Here is a 9,981-nt window from a genome sequence, read left to right on the forward strand (position 1 = left end):
ACGGAGCTTAAGTGTAAAATAATAAAAATAAAGTGCACTTTCACGATCCTCACGTAGAAAACATTAGAGAGAATGAAATTAATTTTAAGTCCTCAATTGGAACATATTTTCAATACTAATTTTTTCATAACATACATTGCGACTGAGCTTACAATAAATTTAAACTTTAATAACACTATTTTAATATCATTTTATATATAATATCAAAGTAACATATTTATACATCAATATAACATACAAAATAATTAATAATATATACAATATTATGTATAATAGTGCTATAAATTAGTATGAAAATGTTGTTTATAACTTTATATTGTAAGATTTATGCATATCACTGGATACTTACTAATAATTTTTATTAACAATATATTTTGAATTTTTAACGGTATAAATTAAGGTATACATTAATTTGTTGTATGTTGTGATTTTTTTAAATTATATATAAATAAATATTAGAGAGTAATAATATATATGAAACATATTTTTTCAGTATAAATATATAGGTATTAAATAATAATTATAAATATAAAATATAATTGATACATCATGATAATGCATTTAATTATAATTCACATAAATAAAACGACAATTAAATTAAATAATTTTATTTTTAAAAAATCATACACAAATTATAAATTTTAAAAAATTAATTTTAAAAAATTATGTACTTTAAGAACGATTTTTTTTTACATCAAAATAATATGGAATAAACATGTAAAAGATATATTAAAATTATTTTAAAAAAATATTAATTATAATTAATTTTTTTACTATCTTACAAATTTTATTTATGATAAATATATTCTTTAAATGAAATTTTATTTATATATACACACACAAATACTAAGCCTTCAAAAATATCTTCTAAGAATAAGCCATTTGACAATTTTAAAAAATTGTCATGTGGCATTTTAATGGATTAAATTAATATAATTTAAGAAATAATAAAAATAATCTGTTAACAAAAAATTTTCAAATATTAGAAGTTAAATATTATATATCTTTATATTATCTGTCAAATAAAAAAAATTATATCAGCTAATTTAAAAAATAATAAAAATAATATGTTAACAAACTTATCTTCCTTTAATTATTAGTATAAAATATTTAAAATAATTGGTTTTCTTGGATAAAAACTAACTATGTTTAAAATTTCAATTTAACCCTTTTTTTTTATATAAGGGACATAAAGGGAGTGCTTTGTAGCAAATCGATGGACTAGAATTATCACTTATTTGGTTGGTTTAATTAATACTTGGGTGTTGGTTTTGATCAACGCCATCACCTACCCTCCATCTCAGGTCGATGTTTGATGATAAAATGAAATGTTTGTGCTCATAATGTGGAGGATGCTTATCTTTGAAATTAAGAAAGTGGAAAGGGTTTTTGGTTTGAGCTAAAAAAACATAAAGCTTGCGATTTTTTGTTCCTGAATTATTATGAGACTGATGTTCTTGATCATACATTTATTTTTTCTAGATGTAGATTTTCAAGTTTTGTAGAACAAAACACATATTGCAATCAAGGTACATGTGTCGTCTTCATAAAATGAATACATTCTTATAGGGATTGTGCTTTCGGAGCTTGTTGTAATAATCTTTCATATAAGAGTAGAATATTCAGTAACATTTACCTATAATTGCCACAACTTTAAAAAAATAAAGGGGATGATGAGCGGACTTGCATGTCCATCTTAAAAAAAAGAAAATACTAGACAAAGAAAAAAATGATAAAGATTGAGAGATGGAAAAGAATTATAGTTTGTGTAGTTTCCATCCACGAGAAGTTTTAACCATTTGAAATAATTCTTGGTTCTTACTTTATTCAAATCACATTTGAATATGGACCAAAACAAGACCAATTGTCAAGCGCTCTCACCACCCAATGCCCATTACACTTTTTTTTTTTTTTTTAATTATATATATATATATCCATCATTAATTGTATGGTATAATTTTATTTAAAAAATATAAATTATTTAGAATTTAAAAGTATTAAATATTTAAAATTTTATTCAAAATTTGAAATTTATTTTATTAGATAATTAAAGTTTAATTGAGTTTGAAATTTCATTTTAACTTATATTTTTTAATTATAAATTTAATTTGCTTAATTTAATAATTTTATTTTAACAATATATATTATTTTATTAGTATTTAGTCTAAACTGAAATAATTGACTAAATTAAAATTTTGAATTAATATTTTACTTATTAGGTAATTTTGATTTGATTCTATTGATTTTTTTCCCTTATCAAAACCAAATCAAACTAATTAAATTGGTTTAAAAAAAAATCAAAATGAACTAGTTAAATATTTATTTAGGTTAAAATAAAAATTAAATGTAAGAAATTTTAATTATTACAGCATAATGTGCGGAAAAATGACTAGTTAATTATAATTTTAGAATAATATTTAAATTTTGTTATATTTACCCAAATTACTTTTGCTTCTTGAATATATTTTAAAATTAAGCTACTATATATAGATGACAATATAAATATAATGAATATGTTAATATATTTTGTTACTAAACTTTAACTTTGATTTAGAAAAATCTTTATGATACGCAGTAGCCGATTTATAGATTAAAAAAGAAAAATTAAAATTTTACTCCTCTCTATCTCTTTCTCATTCTCTCATCTTTTTATGGTCAAATAATTGATAATTATTTATTAATAAATTTATTTTATTTTTATAAATATTATTTATTAATTTTAGTAATAAATTATTTATTAATTTACATATTTTATTTTCATTAATATAAATTTTATTATACATGATCAATAAAAAAGGAATGACTGAATAAATAGTAATTTTTATCTATGGAGAATGTTGAGAATATTTTATTTTTATTGGATTGCTAGGGGATGACTGTTTATAAGTTGATACTATCTCCTTCTCAAACTCTCTCATTCTATCTCTTTCTTCTCTTTTTGCCTATGTCTTTTCTCTTTCTTTGGTCTTGTTCAATAATAATTTTTAAAATAGTGTTTAGTGTTTGGAGTATGGTTAAAACACTATCTCTATTATTTATACTGTTTAATGACATAAATGTTTATACTAATATTTAGAGATTGAGAGAGTAGATTATAAACTGTTATCCGTCCTAACTTTTAAAATAGTATTTAGTATCTTAATTATAGTAAAAAAAATGATATTATTATTTTTACATTTAACTGCTAATCTAACAACTATTTTATCCAATACTTTTGCTTTAAACCACTATATAAACAATTAAACACTAACAATTAATATTTAATAACTATCAGTGAGTAAAATAACTAACAACTATTAGAGTAGCTAACTGCTACTAAAACAGCTAGTATTGCTAAATGAACCTTTTGTATTTGTTGTTACACTCATTTCATATAGGCATTTTAGGGTAGTTTTGCATTTACTTTGCCCTTATTGTTTAGTTTTTTTTTTTAATATGCTTTTAGTCTTTATTTTAGATAAATTGTTAATTTTAGTTACTTTATATTTATTTTTGAAATTTTGATGTTTTTAATAAGTTTTGTGGTGAATTAAAGGCCAATGATGCATTAGGAGATGATTTGAGGAAGTTTGAAAGCTTGAAGAACGGAAAAAGTTGTAGAAATTAAATTTTGAAATCCAAGCTTGTTGAGATTTTCTTAATATGTTGCTTATGGTATGTCACATTACTTAGCCGATAACATAGGGCAAGTCTTGTCAAGCACAGCTGAATTCAAGCATCTTTAGAATTTTGGAAATAAAAATCATTGAGATTTGCATGAGAAGTAATTGAAGATCTTACTTATGGCATGTCCCTTTGCTTAAGATGTAGCTTGGGTTAAGCTAGAAGTCAAGCGCCATTGCAGCACAAAAACCTGACGAGAGTTGCTGAAAAACTTACTTACCCTATATCGATAGGCAGTGCAGCGCCTGAAACCTTACTTAAGATTTTGCTTAAGGTTAAGCAACTCTATCAGCAGACACTTCAGAAATGTGAAAATTTATGTTGACTTAGAAATTTCTACACATCATTTCCTATCCATTCATTTATCCTTATCCATTTTTAAGTATACTTTAAGGCAACTTTTGGGATCATATAAAAATATATTTTTCTAGTTTTTGCCCTAAGAAGAAAAAGGAGAAATAGAGAGAAAAATGCAAAAAAAAAAAAAAAGAAGGAGAAGAGAGGATGCCATTTCTGCTGGAGAGTTGTTGTAAGTGATGTTCAACTGCAGTTTTTTAAAGTTTTAGGCTTCTCTTTACTTGAGTTTTTCTATTCTTAGTCTATTTGTATGTTTCCTTTGTTAGTTATATCATTTCCTCTCGTAAATTTACTATGATAGAATATTTTTCTAATATTTTAGAGTTGGGTTGTAATGTTTTGAATTTATTTGTCAATTGGGATTGAGTTTTATCTAGATTTATTTAAATTTGAGTTTTGATTCTCTTCCTTGTGTGCTTTATGACTTATCAAATGTTGGATCCCATTAGGTCTAGTTTTTAATCTTTGATTGAAGGACTAAAAGATGAAAATTATTGATAGATAATTAAGGATTTAAACTTAAAAACACCTAGTTTAGAAATAAACTAGGGATTTAAGAGGATTAATTGATTGGTTACAAAACTTAGTGGGTTTTAAGTGAATCAAATATCGTACATAAGTATGTTTTGTTTTCTTAAAATACTTATCGACACCATATTTTGGCCGATTATCGAAGTCAATGAACTTTGAAAATCAACCCCCAATCGACATTCTTCGGTTACAAGTGACTCGATCAGGAAATAAACCGATCTCGCATCTAGTCGAATGTTTGCCAATCTCTCGACAAAGGAGATCAAACCAATATCAGGTCTCCATGTCATCCAATCTCATTTTCGATCTCTCATCAAAGGAAATCAAACTAATATCAGGTCTCCGTGCCATCCAGCCTTATTTCCGATCTCTCCTTTATAAATATTGTGGAAAATCGTTTAATAAAGTTAAGGTTTCAGTTCGACTTAATGGTGTTTCCGATCTTCAGTATTCAAATCAAGTTTTCAACTTTAATGATCTAAAGTTCTATCTGGTGTTTGGTTTCGGCTTAGGCCGATCTCATGGTTACAATGTTCTTCCGACCTCTTATACTTAGATTAATAATCGCTTTTAAGTTTGATGTCCTAATACGTTCAAACAATCAAGCACTCATATAATTTGGATACTTTCCGATCTCATCAAGAAATTAAACAAAAGGGATTTCATTTCATCTCAAAATAAAGGTTACAAGTCATTTGGCTGGAGGGTCACCCCTAGCATGTTCTCCAGGTACATTGACATTTCGCTCATTCTCTCTCTCTCTCTCTCTCGGTTTCCTCCTCGCTTTCTTCTTCTTCTTGAGGAGCCAGATCCACCATCTCAGTTCGGCCATAACAGCATATAAGCACGAATACTTGTGAGTGGCCGCTTGATCCTTCAATTCCATTACCATGGCACCCTCATCCCTACTCAGGGCGACCTTCTTTGGAATTGATGAGCCCAGATATTGCCAGCTACGTGGGAAACCTTCAAAACCGTTTGGAATCTTGCTCCTCAACATAAAGAAGCAATTCTTCCAATTCCTCAGTGAAGAGGGGAGATCGGTAGAAAGCCCACAGTACGGTTTGGCTTGGAAGAACCAATACTCGTCGTCTTTTCGATGAGTAAGTCTATCCAGCTTGGCAAAAACCTTCGTTGTAGGCTCGAGCTTCTTGGCTTGGCATAAGCCTCTAAAAGGCATCAGAATTTGCCATGAGTTCAGATGTACTTGGGCTATACATACGTGGTGGAGCTTCAGAACGTCCTTGTAGAAGTTATCAAGAGGAAATCGGAGCTTGCTTTTAATTGCTCTTTGTACACCATGATAAGATCATTCTCATCGAAGAAGTGATCGGCCCGGTGATCGCCGTGGCATTTGATTAGTTGAAATGAGTCGATCCGCAGATTGTACTCCTGGCTTATAGTTTGAAGATCGGTTTCCCTCAAAACCGAAGGCAACTCATCAATGGGCAAGTTGTCTCTCCTTAAAGATCCCCCTTGCCTCGGTCGGGCAGCCGAACCGGTTATCGGAATGAGGGCCATGCTGGTTTGACCACCCGATCTGATTATGTCGCCCTCTTCCGAGGTCCACGAAACATGGACAGAAGGTGGGCTTGCAGCTCCCTGACCCTCGGCGCTGCTCATTTTTAGTGAAATAAAAGAAAGTTCTAGAATGGGAGAGATCGGGAAGAGGGGCCTGATATGAGACAGATCGGAAAAGAAGAGGGTCATAATAGAGAAAGCGAAAGGAATAGAGATCGAAAAGCACAGAGAGGATGAGATGACTTCCAATAACTCTCTACATAATCAGAGCCGAGGTAGTTAAAGTGTTGTAGGCGTGAGCAAATCTTTACTGCACGCCTCATTTGCAGAATCGCCCACATTGCTGACAGACGCCAAAAACAGTTATGGCAGTTCTGTACATCACAATCCCCACCGTTGATCATACTTGTAAGGATGAACCCAGAGCCCTTGGATCAAAAGGCAGACGACAGGTCCGACGCCTTTTATTCCCAGCCTTCAGATTTGTCCTGACAGGCAAGATACTGAGCCGTTGGATTAAGAAGAGAAAGGACAGATATTCTGAATAGGATCCCAGCCATCCGTTTTGATTCCCTTTAATTTTCAGATGTTGGATTATGTCCTTTAAAATCCAGACCTTCCATCTCCACAGGAGAGATCCTGACCTTTCATTAGGAGCACCCGTTCCCTATAAATGCCTGCATGCAATACTGTAGAAGGGGACGGACGAAAAAGGTGGTAGTAATTATAGTGAAAAGGCTCTGAAATTTAATTCAGTCTTGTTGCTTTGCCATTCTAAGCGTGCATGAAAATTGAGAAACTTTAGAAACTAGTTTTCTTGAGTATCTCCAGTGATAGAGAGTTTTCGAACCCTGAAATCCTTCATTTTCAGTTTGTTCATCACTCTACTACACCATTTCCGTTCAGTCTCGTCTTCATCACCCCAACATTAACACATTATTCTTTCAACTTGATCTCATTCTGACTCGGTTTCCGTCGCTTCGGTTCAACTGCATTTTAACCTGGTCCTCGCAATCCCAAAGTAAGCATTGGTCCTGGAATCACCAGCTTTCAACTCTACAATACTTGTGATCTCCAGAGTCAGTTTGATATCCTTGACCTCACACAGGCAAGTGCCCGGACTGTCATTTGGGCGAATGCTCGCGTCTTACTTTCTTTGTTTTTATTCTCGAAATTTTCATTAAATTCAGTCATACTAAAGATCCCATGTCGATCCTTCCGACCAATATTTATTCTCTTGAGTTTACTTTTTCCCTTCATAAGTTCACGTTATTTATTTGTCCTTAGTTTTTATTTCCTTCGAACATAGGTGTTCCAGTTACGGGTAACTTATAGGTAATTTAGTAGCAATGTCCTAACGTGATAGTTTCTTTTGAATAAGTAAAAATAATCAAAGAATGAATAGGGAATCAGAGGAAAAGTTATAAGGTCGGGCTACTAAGCGAGTCAAGGAAATAACATAATAGAGTGGGAATCGAGATAAGACCCCAGATTAGTAACCGAGAGAGATCGGATATAGCCAGCCAAAGAGTTCGGATAAGATAGTCACGTATGAGATCGGTGAAAAGTTTGGTCTTATATCACAAATACATTAAGAGGTCGGGGGAGATTTTTACCTAATCTTCATTCAAACAAAAACACGGAGATCGGAGGAGAGTTCTTATCCAAGATCCTTCATTAAAACTTTAAGCCGAATACTTTAAGAGGTTGGGAAAGAGTTCCTACTTGGTCCTCATTCAAATAAAAAATGTGGAGATCGGAGGAGAGTTCTTATCTGAGATCCCTCATTCAAACTTAAAGCTGAACACTTTAAGAGGTTGGGGGAGAGTTTTTACCTGATCTTCATTTGAATAAAAAATGAGGAGATCAGAGGAGAGTTCTTATCCGAAATCCTCCATTTAAATTTTCGAACCAAAGAGGTCGGGGGAGAGTTCTTACTTGATCCTCATTCAAATAAAAATGCGGAGATCGGAGGAGAGTTCTTATCCGAGATCCTTCATCAAATTTTAAACCAAACACCCAAAGAGATCGGGGGAGAGTTCTTATCCGAAATCTCCCACTCAAAACTCTTAATAAAATATATCTAGAGATCGGGAGAAGCTCCTTACCCGAGCTCTCTTAACAAAATTCAAACTAAATGACATGACCCCAATACACAAGACAATTTCACTCAAACACTTATTCACTAAAGGGCCATCTTACGAACTTATGTTTCTGGGCAACCCAAGATAAGTGAAATATCAAACATTCCTTTATTTTGCACAAAGGATTAACATCATTACTATCCCAATCCCCTAATTACCCTTTTAATTTATAGAAGAGCATAACATTAAATCTGTTTACCCTCATTGAGGGACGAGGTGGCGTGCCTAACACCTTCCCCTCCCGTATATGGACCCCGAACCTAGAATCTCTGTTTTCGAAGTGGTTTCTTTTAATTTATTTTCCCAAATGGTTTTCTGTAATTTCCCTCAAAATTAAAGTGGCGACTCCTCACTCTTTCCCACTTCAGTGAAGAGCTTTCGTCCAGGCGACCGCAAAATACCTTGCTCATTTCATTCTAGCTTCTTTACATTGTTCTTTTCTTCTAATGATATCCTTTTTTTCTATGTTCATTGATGCGTGAATCCGTAAGTATATGGATCGTATCAAGTAATAAAGTGATAAGTAAAGTATCATTCCTACGAGGAATTGTGTTTGAGTACTAGACTATGGTTGTTTCAATTATTTAGACTAATAGCAATTTATAAGAACTAAATTAACTAAATGCAGCAATTTAAATGGAAAATAAAGAAAATAGATGTGACACCCCTCACCCGTCTACAGTGTAGCCGGGTAAAGTATGTCCCATTTAGTGCCAGAGCATTTTAACTTATCTTATTATAATTCCCAGATCTTAATTTATTTATTAAATAGCTTTCAAGTGAAGTTTATATCATGAATTGAAAATTTTAATTAATTTGAAGTTGTAAAAATTTTATAGAAAATTCGGCAGAGTGCTAGCTAAAAATTGAGAAAACAGTTCTTAAAAAACCTGTTAAAAATACTTCTAATATATATGTCATATTCGCAACTCCAATAAAAATCAATACAATTTCAACATATGTCAATATTTCATCTCAAACTCATAGTTTCATTCATCCCATACTATCACATAATTATACTCAATTTCATAAAGAAATACTCAAATTTTATTAATTTGCATAATTTACAATGATTACACAGGTTCATAATTTACAATACAAACAAATACATAATTTGCAAAATGCAAAACTACTAACCAGCCTAATGAGTCCTACCCAAGACACTGCAGATGTGGTGACACTAGAACACAATGCAGATCGAGACACTCACCCAATCTGAGGTCTGCTGCGCTCTCTATCTATCTCACCAGTACCTACGCGTGGAAAAAGTGACGCACTAAGCAATACAGCTTAGTGGTGCCAATATAAAATAAAAATAAACTAAAATAAATAAATATATAAAAATTATGTTATTATTTCATGTAGACTAGATTTCTGGTAATTAATCATAATATTATTAATTTTAGTACTTTTTATGTTCATTATTTGGTTATAAATTATTAATACTTGTTTTAATTGCCCAAGTAATCTATACTATTTGACTAGACTAGATAAACAGGTAAAATGGCACTGGGTACCAAGTACCTCGGGCCGTCACACCATCAGTCACAAAGTATCTGTCAGGTGTGCAACAGAACGGCTAATAAGCCATATCAAATATCAGACATAAAGCCAAGTGTATCAATCATAGCAAAATGGCCATAGGCCATAATATCACAAAATGGCACAATATGCCATAAATCATGGAATGGCACAAAGCCATAAGTAGTACTGCTATCGAAACTCTATTGGCATTGTAACCTAACCAAACCAATCATACTAGGCA

This window comes from Hevea brasiliensis, chromosome 2 (assembly GCF_030052815.1).
Source record: "Hevea brasiliensis isolate MT/VB/25A 57/8 chromosome 2, ASM3005281v1, whole genome shotgun sequence".
Taxonomy (NCBI): domain Eukaryota; kingdom Viridiplantae; phylum Streptophyta; class Magnoliopsida; order Malpighiales; family Euphorbiaceae; genus Hevea; species Hevea brasiliensis.